A 12,931-nucleotide genomic window follows, 5' to 3' on the forward strand; every position below is an offset into this window, starting at 1 on the left:
CGCCCCTGATCTTAACACACCAAAATTAAGAGCCCTGTTTACTAAGATGCGCTGGTGTTTTTAGCTCATGCACAAAATTAGTGCGCACTGTGTAGGCACCCATAGGAATATTGTGGATGCCTACACAGCGTGAGCTAATGGTCAGTGCATGCTAAAAGCACTAACGTGGCTCTTGCGTGGCTTAGTAAACGGGGCCCTAAATCAGCAACATGAAAACAATGTAACTCCTCCCCCCCTTACAAAGCCACGCTAACAGCTGCCGGTGCGGTAATGCCGGCACAGCCCATTCAAAGGGGCGCTTTTACTAAAGGGTTGCCACGCAGCAAACAGGCTTGCCATATGACAACCTGGAACCACCGCAGGCTCAACATGGGTGCCGGCAGTAGTTCCATCCCAACGCGTGCCATTTCTGGCATTAGCGGAAATATTTCAAAATATCTCTGCAAGGGCTTACTCAGCGGTAATCAGGCAGCATTGCGTGCTGCTCTGGGTATCACTGGGTTAGCATGGAAGCCCTCACCGCCACCTCAGTGGGTGACGGGAAGTGCTCTTCCCTGAAATGGCCACTCGGAAAGTGCGAACTTGCTGCATGACCATTTCCTTGTTTGGCCTTTTTATCTGCTGTGATAAAGGGGTCCTGGCGCATGGCAAAAATGGCTGCCATTACTAGTGCAGTGCCCTTTTTATCGCAGCTTAGTAAAAGGGCCACAAAGGGAATAGACTGTATTGGCATTCCTGTGCCGCAACTGTTAGTGTGGCTTTGTAAAAGGGGGGGGGGGGATAAGTAGTGGAACAGAGTTGATATCAAAACAGCAAGAAAAGTTGAAGAAACCCAAAAAGACCAGACTGAAACCACAGATGGTAAGAGCACCAAAAGAAGTTTTATTGGGACCCTACACGGTCCGTGTTTCGGCCAAAAAGGCCTTCCTCAGGGGTCTAAAACAAAACAAAATATAACATATAATAACATATATAGTATAAACACATCTAAAATTGTTCCATACAATATTCTATATATGATGCGTAATGGTGACATTAAAACCAAAAAATTTTAAACCATAAAAATCTAAAAACATACAATATCACAAATCATTGTAAAAGATAAATAAGGATGCAACATTTGAAATAATCCAGAATAAGACTAAAATACATAATATAAGCAAAACCTTATAAATATGGTAATGGTAATACTATTTCAAACTCCCAGAGCTACATAAAGGAATATGTATATTAAGACATATGAATAAAAATATATAAATAATATAAATAATAATGTGGAAATGTCAATTCCACCTCCAAAGCCAAATAAGAATTGTATATGTTATAAATTAATATGTGATGAAAAATGATAAAAAGAAAAAATGAAAAGAAAAAACAAAAACAAAATGAACCTACAAATGATTCGAGAACATGATTGAATAATAACACCTACTGCATAAGTAAATACATATAAAGGTTGTACAGATGTGACATACCTTCAAATTGACGTATACAGATGTTCCTCCAAAATTCTCATGGAATAGAAAGACATGAAACTGTATAGAGCAAAAACAAAAAATAAAAATGAAAATGATAATTAATAATGAAAACAAAAAGGAAAAATACAAATACAAATATAAAAATGAAAATAAAAATAATAATTAGTAATTAAGATATGTTGGTATAGAGGAAAAAAGGAGAAACATAGCAACAAATACCTGATGGCACTGCCGTTAAGTAAACATCATATATGAGTCAGTTGTCAAGAATGTATGCCAACTATTAAACAAAAATGAAAAAATGTAAAAAAGATTTGAACTCTCTTTTTGTTGTCCTTTGACAGAGTTGATATCTCCATAGGTATAATTAATGTTTCAAGATACAAGCTGAAGGAAATACTAAAGTCCCTTCTTAAAGCAATGTTCCTTTAGCAACAGTCTTCAAAGTTCTTACCTTGAAACTATTTCTTTTTTCATAGCCTTAAAACATACCATCTTTATCCCATTACTTTAGGGTGGTCTTTCAAATATTCTTAGCAATATGATGAAAGTATTCCTTTCAACATTTGAACATATGATCAGAAGATCTCGCATTAATCCATCACAGAATAATAAGCAGATCAGCTTGTCGCTCCTTCTTTCATGATCTGAAGTGTTCTTTTCATACCTGATCTTAGAAATCAGATCTGATGTTTTAGATTTCTTTTAGTGCCATCCAGCAATGTGAGGTGAAGACATGCATGTGAACTCTTCAGATGAAGTTGACTTATGTTCATTTAGGTTTTCAAATAATTAAAAAAAAATAATTTGTCACACAGATTTAAAGAATAACTATTTGCAAAATTCTAACTGAGCATACAGTGCTATTGACAGTTTTAGATTTTCATTTAGCATTTTTCCACACTTTATTTTTTTTACCACATCTAAAAACAAGGGTTGCTTCTCTTTGGGGAACTGACTGGTCCTTTATACCTAAATTAAAATGAAAATCATTTTGTTTTAGTGCCAGAATGCCGTCTGTTTAATTTAAAGACTATTAAAGGAAGCTATGGATGTGCATGGCCAAATGCCTTTGATATGGTTTTAGGATTTTAGGAAATGTTCTCAATTTTAGGTGTTTTTTAATTTTATATATTCAGTATAATAAAAAGTTAATTCATAGCTTAATATACATTAAATCAATTTTGCAAGCACAAAAGCTAGATTCTATAAATGGTGCCTAAAAAATGTTGATGAAAAAACTGCACACAAATCATTAGTGCGTGCTAATAACGCTAATGCTCCTTTGTAAAAGGCCCCTTCAATATGCTAGAGCTCCATTCTATTGAAACGAAAGTGTTTAGAAATGTCTCAAATTTAACACAGATTTTTCTGCTACAGTAGGACTTTTTTGTTTTTTCCAGACACCATGAAGAATAGGTTCTATATAGATACAGTTTCTTATGTTATGTAACCCCCCATGACGTTAACTCCATTGAGTATACACTACAAACATTTAAAAGGATAAAGAAATGGAGCTCTGGCATTTATTATTATACAATCATTTAGATCATGCATCCTATAATATTGTCCTTACATTTCTTTAACCTAATCCTTAACTATTTTAAATGGGTAGGAGCTCTCTCTCATGTTTTCTTTCTCTTTGAAGTATCACACCATATGTAAAGACTGTATGGTAGACAAAAATGGGTGGGGACAGGTTTCAACAAAGGCTAAAAATGACATTTTAAAAATAAGATCCTAATATGGGACAAGTAACTAGATACAAAGTAAGCTTGCAATCAAAAAAAGGAAAAATAAATTCAAATGAAAGCAAAGGGGATCAGGTAACTTTGTTTGACTCTACAAAACTGATAAATAGGTCTAATTTTATGGCAAATCCTTCTTTGATTGCTTCTACTCTACACAAGATGCCTAATGTATACGTGCTTTGTAGTTTCATGAGTTATTACTTGTATAACTTTTCCCATGATTCCAAGATGTTACAGTGCCAATAAGTTAACTAAAAAATATGTAGTCACATTTTCTTTTCTGAAGTAGGATATACTTTATAAAGGTAAATACATAATACAAATGTGTTCCAGAAGATACCTAATATTCCCTATTTATATACTGGCCGATATACAGCCAGCAGCATTTTTTGTTTTGTCCTCCGCAGGTAGTAAAACCAGAAACTCAATGCCAGGCCCTGTGGGGGCTTCAACATTGAATTTCTGTTTTGTTTTCAGAATAAATTGGCCATGTGAATGCATAAAGATAGGACAGCTGTTTCTATAGTTCTATTATTGTGCTAAACTGACTGGTTAGGTTGAATATTGGGTACTAACTGGACTCTGCCCCTGGAATGCTCCCAATATAACTGGCATTAAGTTCAGTGCTAACTGGCCGTTTTCAGTGAGGATGACCAATTAAGTGCCAGTGAAAATGACCGGATAGCTGTGGCCAAGCAAGTAAACTGGTTGGCGGCCATTTCCAGCCATTTAACTTGCTTTGAATATCAACAGGATAGAAATCAATATAAGGATGCACAGAGGAAAATTCTTCATTTCAGTTTGTTTTATTTGATTCATTTTTGGATACCAAATTATCCAGGGTATTTGTAACATTCATTTTCATCATTGTTAATGATGCAAGTGGATTCACACAGCTACTACATTACTTCATCCTAAATTAAAAATAAATCCCCCTGTTTACTAAGCTGTGCTAATGCCGACACAGCTCATTCACTTTGAATGGGCTATGTTGGCATTACCACACAGCACCCACTACCATGGCCTAGTAAACGGGGGGGGGGGGGGGGATATTTTTTCTACCTTTGCTCAGTGGCGTAGCCAAGGGTGGGCCTGGGTGAGCCCAGGTCCACTCACTTTGGGCTCAGGCCCACCCAGTAGTAGCACACCTATGATGTGGCTGGCAGGGATGCCCAAGCCCCACCAGCCAAAAACTCCCAACAACTGTTCCTCCTGCATACCTTGTAAATAGCAGATCTTCGCCTGCAGCGAGCAGCAACTGATACATATTGTTTGCACTGGTCCCACAGCCTTCCATCTGATGTAAAAAGGAAGTTGCATCAGAGCGAAGGCTGTGGGGCCAACATGAGCAGTGTGTATTAGTTGCTGCTCGCTGCCAATGAAAATCTGCTATTTAACAGGTATGCGGGGGAGGGGGATGTTTGAGAAACCATATGGCATGCAGGCGAGAGAGGGAGAGACCAAATCACTTGTGGGACAGGGTGGAGTTCTTCTGCCCACCCACCTTGGGCCCAGGCCCACCCAAAATTGTGGGTCTGGCTACGCCCCTGCCTTTGCTGTCTGGCTATTTAATTTTTTTCTAGTTGTGTTGGCCTTGTCTGTCTGTCTCTGCCCATGGCATGTAGCATTCCCCTTCTCTCTCTCTCTCTCTCTCCCTCTACCTACCTGCACCATTCACCATGATCATGTTTCTTTCTCTCTCCTCCCCAGGCAGCATTGCCCCTGTCTCTTTCCTTCCTCCTCATGCAGTATTCCCACTCCCTGATGTCTCTCCAGCCCTTTCAGCATTGCCTGTCACTCTCCCCCACCTCCTATTCACTATTACCCTGACTATCTCTTTCTCCTAATCTAGCATTGCCCTGTTTTCTGTCTGTCTCTTTCTCCCCTCTCATCCAGTCTTGCCCTGGTTCTGTTTTCCTTTCCGCCCATCCAGTCTTGCCCCCTCTTTCTTTCTTTCTTTCTTTCTTTCTTTCTTTCTTTCTTTCTTTCTTGTGCCACCCCCCACCCTAGCTAGAGCAGGAAACCAATCCAGTGCAGAGCAAAAAGAGACCAATTTATATCTTAAGGTTGCTTTAATTTTCTTCTTGTGGCTGCTTCATAGAAATGAATAGAAGTGAGGGGCTTATTCTCTGGTTAGGCAGGGATATGGTATTAGAAAGAATAAATAATGGAGCTAAGAAAGTGGAAAATTTAATAATTTGCTAGGATGAGCTGTAGGTTCCAAGTGGACTGAAGTGTGTGTGTGTCACAAACTGAGGGAAAAGTGAGCTCTTGGACTGCTGCTGGTGAACAGCAGTAGCAGGCAAACTACCCAAACAAGGAATGGAACTAAAAATATGGACTGAACCAGCAGGACTGGAACAGACTAGAAGTGCAAATGTACACAGGCAAGGACAGACAAAAAGTTCAATAAACACATAGGCAAATACAAAGAAACAGCACTTGGCTAGGCAGCAACAGGTTGCAAGGAGCAGAGCTTGGCAAGGCTGGAACAGGGTACATAGGAACATAACCAAGTAAAGCTAGAAGAAAGACACTCAAATGGGCTACAAGGCCAAACTGGAACCCTTGCACACCAGAACTCTCTCATACAGGCCTCAAGACTGAACTGGAACCCAAGTACAATGGCAAGAGGCAAAAGAGAAGGTACATACACACAGGCAGAGGCCTAATAAGAAAAGGATAAACACAAGAAGGCTGAACACACACATGTAGCAAGGCTGGACTGGAACCACTTAAAAAGCACAAGGCAAAAGGCAAGCCCACAAAAAACATAATCAGCAAGAGACTGCACTGTAGTCACACTTAGAAAGCACAAAGCTAAAGGTAAGCCCACATTGACACAAGGACTGAAGGCCAGCCCAAGCTCCAGAAGCACTTAAACAAGAACTAAGGCATAAGTGCTACAAAGCACACTAGCAACCAAACAAGAAACAAGGCAGAGGTGCTAAACAAGCACACAGGAAAACCAGTAGACCTATGAATGTCCTCATGTTCCTTATGAGTGCCTTCACTGATGATGTCATGACTTCAGGAGTGAGGCTTGAAACAGAATATCAGAGTAAGGCTTGAAACACAGAAGAAGTGGTAGCAGAGGCAACAATGCAAGGAAAAAACAATCTGGAGCCGCCTCTGAGGCCGACCACTGGAAGACAAGGTGAGTCTGAAAGTGGGGCCCGACCACAGTCGTGACAGTGTGTTTATTACCAGTGTTAATTTTACTATACAGATAAGAGCCAAAAAGGGCCACTTGCATGGTGTGAGGCCAACACCCTGCCAGACATTGCCTTCACCCTGTCTCATTCCCCCTCACCTTCGATGGAGACTTGCTTCCTTGTCTTGAGTGGCCCGCAGAAGCTGGAGGAGTGGCCTAGTGGTTAGGGTGGTGGACTTTGGTCCTGGGGAACTGAGGAACTGAGTTTGATTCCCACTTCAGGCACAGGCAGCTCCTTGTGACTCTGGGCAAGTCACTTAACCCTCCATTGCCCCATGTAAGCCGCATTGAGCCTGCCATGAGTGGGAAAGCGTGGGGTACAAATGTAACAAAAAAAAAAAAAAGCTCTGGGTACAGTTCTCCGATGGGATCCGCTTCTCTGCCATGACTTGTTTCACTATGTGGCTGAACTGTGCAGCACCAGAAGTTGAGGTTGGTCTCATGGTATTAAGTCTCACAAGACTTTATACCGTGGGAACAGTCTCAACTTCTGGTGTTGCGCAGCTCAAGCTCCCAGTTAGACCAGTCATGGCAGAGAAGCATATCCTACCAGAGAACTTCACCTGGAGCTTCTGCAGGCCAAGAAGATGAGCTTCGCAGGCTGAGTTCAGCCCCATGAGATGGACAAGCCAGGCTTAGAGGGAACAGTGGTCACTACCCTGGTTGATATGCTGTAGCTATAGAACGTTTACCCTAGAACATTTTTCACATTTTGTTGTGTCAATGTGTCAGACTTACATGCATTGAAAGATGAGATTTCTTTCCACTCATCAACATATTATATGCCACTTCTTTCAGGGAAAAAAAATATTTCTTGAAGAACAATGCCTATATCCAAACTCACCCTCCCCCCCGCCAACCCCCCCCCCCCCCTGAAATATAACAATTAGATTAGTCTTCAACTCTCTGTGTCACTACTTGGTGAAAACATCTTTGGTAGCAGCTACTTCTGTGAGTCTATTGGGATGGGTCTTCCCCACCGTTGCACACAAAGAGGAGCTTTTACTAAGTGGCGGTAAGCACTATCTCATGGTTACCGTATGTTAAAAGGAACTGCCATGGGACATGCTCGGGCATTCTGAGATCAGCGCATGCCAATCCTGCGCTAAAAATATATTTTTTAGTGCAGGGAGCATGATTGGGGGTGGAGAGTAGGCATGCCCTGCGCTAACTGGTTAGCACAGCAAATCGCTACATGCTGCTTATTAGCATGGGGTTAGCACATGAGCCCTTACCACCTACAAAATAGGTGGCAGTAATGGCCACTTGCTAAGGGGAAGGGAAATGGTACTTGATATACCACCTTTCTGAGGTTTTTGCAACTACATTCAAAGCGGTTTACATATATTCAGGTACTTATTTTGTACCAGGGGCAATGGAGGGTTAAGTGACTTGCCCAGAGTCACAAGGAGCTGTAGTGGGAATTGAACTCAGTTCTTCAGGCTCAAAGTCCACTGCACTAACCACTAGGCTAGCAGGTGGCTATTAATGAAAAAAAATAAATTGTTGCCATTTTATAGCTGCACTAAAAGTGGCCTCAGCATGCGGGAAACCCACACACTAAAAATAAGCACAGGCCACTTTTTAGCGCAGCTTTGTAAAAGGGCTCCCAAATTTGTCAATATTAGATCATTCATCTTTACAAAACTGTTCAGGCTCTATTAGTACCTTTCAAGGAGGACTGATGGATAGAATTATGCAAATCATCTTTATTTTCAATTACATGGAAGTTGGGGCTCTCATTGGACAATTGAACTACACTTACCTTTTTGCTGCCTAGTCACTCTAGTGAAGCTTTGACTGTGTGCTTCAGGTTGCTGGTATGCTGAAAAGTGAAAGTTTGTGCCAGTTTCAGCTTTCTTTCAGAAATTAGTAGGTTTTCCTCAAGGACTTTTCTGTACTTTTTTCCCCATTTATTATTCTTCTATCCTGAAATGTGCCACAGTGTGGTGCTCATTTTCAGAAGAGAAAAACATCTCAAATGTGGTACAAAGTGGCAATTTTCAAAAAGGCAGAATTGGGATGTTTTTCACTGAGTTTGTCCACATAGCAAAGGGATGTGTTTGAGGCATGTTTTGGGTGGGACTTGGGGAAGGCTTAAAATCTGGACCTTTTTCATAATAATGGAACAGAAAAGAAAGGTCCAGGGGAAAAAGAAATATGCATTTATCTAGGCCCGTTTCTGTCATAACTAAGTCAGAAAAAGGTCCTCTAACTGACCAGCTGACCACTGGAGGGATTAAGCCATGACCCCTTCTTAATCCCCCAGTGGTCACTGACTCCTTCCACCTCCAAAATATGTGACAGTGACAGTAGATAACAGGCTCTATGTCAGTTCCAAATATGATGGTTATTCCTAAGAAAGCAGCAAGTAAGTGGATGGAGTAGCCTAGTGGACAGTGCAGTGGACAGTAAACAACATGACCCAGGTTCAATTCCCACTTTAACTCTTTCATTTCAGTACAAATATGTGAGTCCTCCTAGAACATAGAAATATCCCCTGAGGGCTGTTGTAATGGTGGACCTTGTTCCTGGAGGGCTCACCATACAATATGAAGGGATTTAGGTGTGATTTGTACCTGGGTGCCTTTATGTGAAGTCCAATGCACTGACCACTAGGCTGACCCTCTAAACTGCTAGGATGTCTGAGTGGTCAGTTTACTAGGAATGCTGCCAGGCAGATGTCCCTATGGCTTGTTTTTCTACATTTTTCCCTGGGACTTTTTTTTTTTTTGTAATGGTACATGCAGATGGATGTGTTGAGCATGAAAACATTTTGCTCAAAGCCATTACTGAACCAGAAATGTAGATGTTTTTCTGGTTTGGTTATGGCTGTGAGCTATCCATTTCTTTGGGATGTTTCCAGCAAATGTCTCAATTCATATTTAGATGTTATATCAAAAGTGTCCCTCCATTTGTCAATGAAAAACATCTCTGTAAGCATAATGCTAACACCAGCTTGGATGGAGATAGAGCTCTCTGAGTGATGTGTTGGGTTGGGTTTACACCAAATATTACAGCTTTGCATTCAGGCCACAAACGTTCTATTTTATTTTCATCAAACCAGAAGTTGGACAAGCCTGGCCACATGGCTATAGAATGGCATTTGTATACTTCAAATGGGATTCAACGTGAACTTTAAATGATGGCTTCTTTCTTGTCATCCTACCTTACAAATCAGATAACTGTCCATATTCATAATCTGATCAGTCTTGACCAAAGAATCCTGTGGCTCTCTCCAAAGTAGTTTGGAGACTGATCAAGGACGCAGCCAAGAGACAAATAAAGTAGTTGTTTGTCTCTTGGTTGTGTCCTTGATCAGTCTTCTTCTTGCCCAGTCATCCTGTTGGAGGGATTGCCTAATCTATTCAGAGTCTGAGTGGTGCTGTAAACCATCCACTTCATAATGATTGTCCAGACTGTGCTCAGAGATATTCAAGGACTTTGCAATTCATTGATACCTATTCACTGAGTTATACCTTTTCGCAACATTGTTTCAGATTTTTTTATTTTTTTGTTTGTTTGCCAAATCCTTGCTGTTCATGATTAGGTCTTTGCTTTGAAATACACTACCAACAGAAGGAGCCAACATGAGCTGCTAAATTTATCCTGTCATCATGTGAATCAATATAATTTAACACAGGTTGGGCTATTTCACTTTAGTGTGTGCTTTTAAAGGTGATTGATTACACGAGAACTTAAAACATTTAGGATTGCTACAGATGTACAAGGGAGGTGGACACTTATCCAGCTAAACTATTCCATATTTTTTTAATCTGTTTTATTTTCTAGGGCTTTTTGAAATGTATTTTTTCACTTAGTTGTTTTAGGGTAGAATATATGGATGAATGAACAAAATACAGTTTTCATGCACTTTATTTCTATCCCTTAAGGCAACAAAAGATGAACATTTTGGAAGGGGATATACATTTTCTATAGTCACTGTAGTAACAATATAACAAATTCATGTTGCTATGCCTGGAAGAGAGAATTATTATAAACTAAGAGCATGTAACATTTGTCTACTTAGATATTTAAGTATATCAAATTTCATTTTTATTTATTCAAATTTTCAATTTATATTTCACATTTAATAAAACATAGATTTCTTGGTATCCTATTTATGGCAACTACATCTATAAACAGATGCACTGAATATACATATTCCCTGGGATTCTATATATCACACCTTAATTTCTGCATGGAAATCAAAGCATAACTTAAAAGGTTAACTAGCTAATCAGTGCTGTTAATTGGATGTTAACATGCAATTATCATCATTAATGGCATTAATTAAGATTTACATGCACAACTCGCTAAGTGTATTCTGTAACATGGTGTGTGCAAATTCTAAGTCGCATAGTTGAAAAGGGGATGTGACCATGGGCAGGGCAGGGCATGGGCTTTTCTAAAATCAATGAACATCATTATAGAATATACCTGCTATGTATCTAATTTAGATGTTGGGATTTACACCAGGTTTTAGCTGGCATAATTGACCGTGACTAAATGTAGTCTTGCGGAGCAACACTCGGCGTATTCTACAACATACACCCAAAATGTACTTTATAGAATACGCTTTGATTTCTGTGAGGAAATCAAGGCACAATATATAGAATCTAGCCCATTATGCACTCATCTGTCTGGCTCTATTCATTTAGGGCCCCTTTTACTAAGCCGTGACAATCTGAGCTTAGCTTTCCCACATCCTAAAAAAAGGGCTTTTCATATTTTATTTTTGCAGGTCCAGCACTAATTTTTCCATTAGTTCATAGAACTCACAAAAATATTAACATGGGAGCATGTAATGCTTTAAATAGGAGGTGGTAAGTGCTCCTGCATTAGGTCATGTTAATCAGTGAGCATACAATAATGTGAATGCGCTATCTGGTTAGTGCTTACATGCTCTTTCCTGGACCATGACACGCCCCCTCAAAAATATTTTTAAAATAGTTTATGCATAATAACCATGTGAAAACAGGGAAATTTCCACAAGCTGCTTTAGCACATCCTGTGGTAAATCTTCTTAAGAATACTAAGCCCATGTTAGAGCTTAGCACATTTCATAGAGGATGGAACTCCTCTCGTATGAGGAAAGGCTAAAGAGATTAGGGCTCTTGTAAAAGAAACAGACGAGGGGAGATGTGATTGAGGTTTATAAAATCCTGAGTGGTGTAGAATGAGTAGAAGTAGATCAATTTTTTACTCTTTCCATAAGTACAAAGACTAGGGGACACTCAAGGAACTTACATGAAAATACTTTAAAATATTTTTTTCACTTAACGAATAGTTAAGCTCTGGAACTCTTTGCCAGAGAATGTGGTAACAGCGGTTAGTGTATCTGGGTTTAGAAACGGTCTGGACAAGTTCCTCGAGGAAAAGTCCATAGCCACTGCTTGCCCTGGAATTATAGCATGGAATGTTGCCACAATTTGGGTTTCTGCTAGATTCTTATGACCTAGCTTGGCCACTGTTAGAAACAGGATACTGGGCTAGATGGACCATTGGTCTGACCTAGTATGTCTACTCTTATGTTCTTATGTCCTTAGTAAAAGGGTCCCTTAGTTTAGGCGTGGTATTTATAAGGACTAAACCAATTGTATATTTTATCTGAATATTGTTTAAGTATTATCACTATCTGGATAATTTCATATCCCACCCTTACTCTGCTTTCCCTCTACTTCTTTATTACACGGATAGTATCTGACCATTCTGACAGATATTTAGCCCAGTACTATATATATAAAAGGGCTAAAAATTCACAGACAAAAAATGATAACTTCATTACCCACTGATAAACATATATCTTTTTTTTTTAAATATAAACTCAACTGGTTTAATTTAAACTCTGGTATTTACAGTATACATATATTCATCACTGTTATTGATATAACTAGCAGCATTGAATGTATAATTTGCCTAACAGAGATTCCAGCTGTCAGCTGTAGAAGCTGCACTGCTGTAGGATATTGCTCCTTATCCTGCTGAGTTTTTGGTGACTTCCTTTTTGATTCTTTACTTTCTCAGGTAGATAAGTATACAAGATCCTGTGATTAACATAACTAACACATCTACACATATTGGAATCAGAACTCATGTCTTTACTTAGACTGATATACAGTTCTGAGGAAATGTTTGTGAGCCCTCTAGGATGGTCAGTATGTTAGCACAATCTATACTATATGAAAAGAAGAGAAAAATAATCATATGGAATAAATGCATCAAGCTAAACATTTATGTTTTATTTAGTAAACAAAAAAATTTCAACAAGAAGTGCCCTTTTAGATACGTATGTGAAACCTTCATTCAGTAACTGGAAGCATATCCTTCAACAATAATAACTTCAATCAAACATTTTCTAAAGCTACTGATCAGTCTTTCACACCATCCTTGAAGAATGTTGTTTATTTATGTAGCACCTGAAATGGCGTGCTGGGGGTGAGAACTACCGCCAGACTGCTGCGGTAGCCCTTGCGGTACTTCTGTTT

This window comes from Microcaecilia unicolor, chromosome 3 (assembly GCF_901765095.1).
Source record: "Microcaecilia unicolor chromosome 3, aMicUni1.1, whole genome shotgun sequence".
NCBI lineage: Eukaryota > Metazoa > Chordata > Amphibia > Gymnophiona > Siphonopidae > Microcaecilia > Microcaecilia unicolor.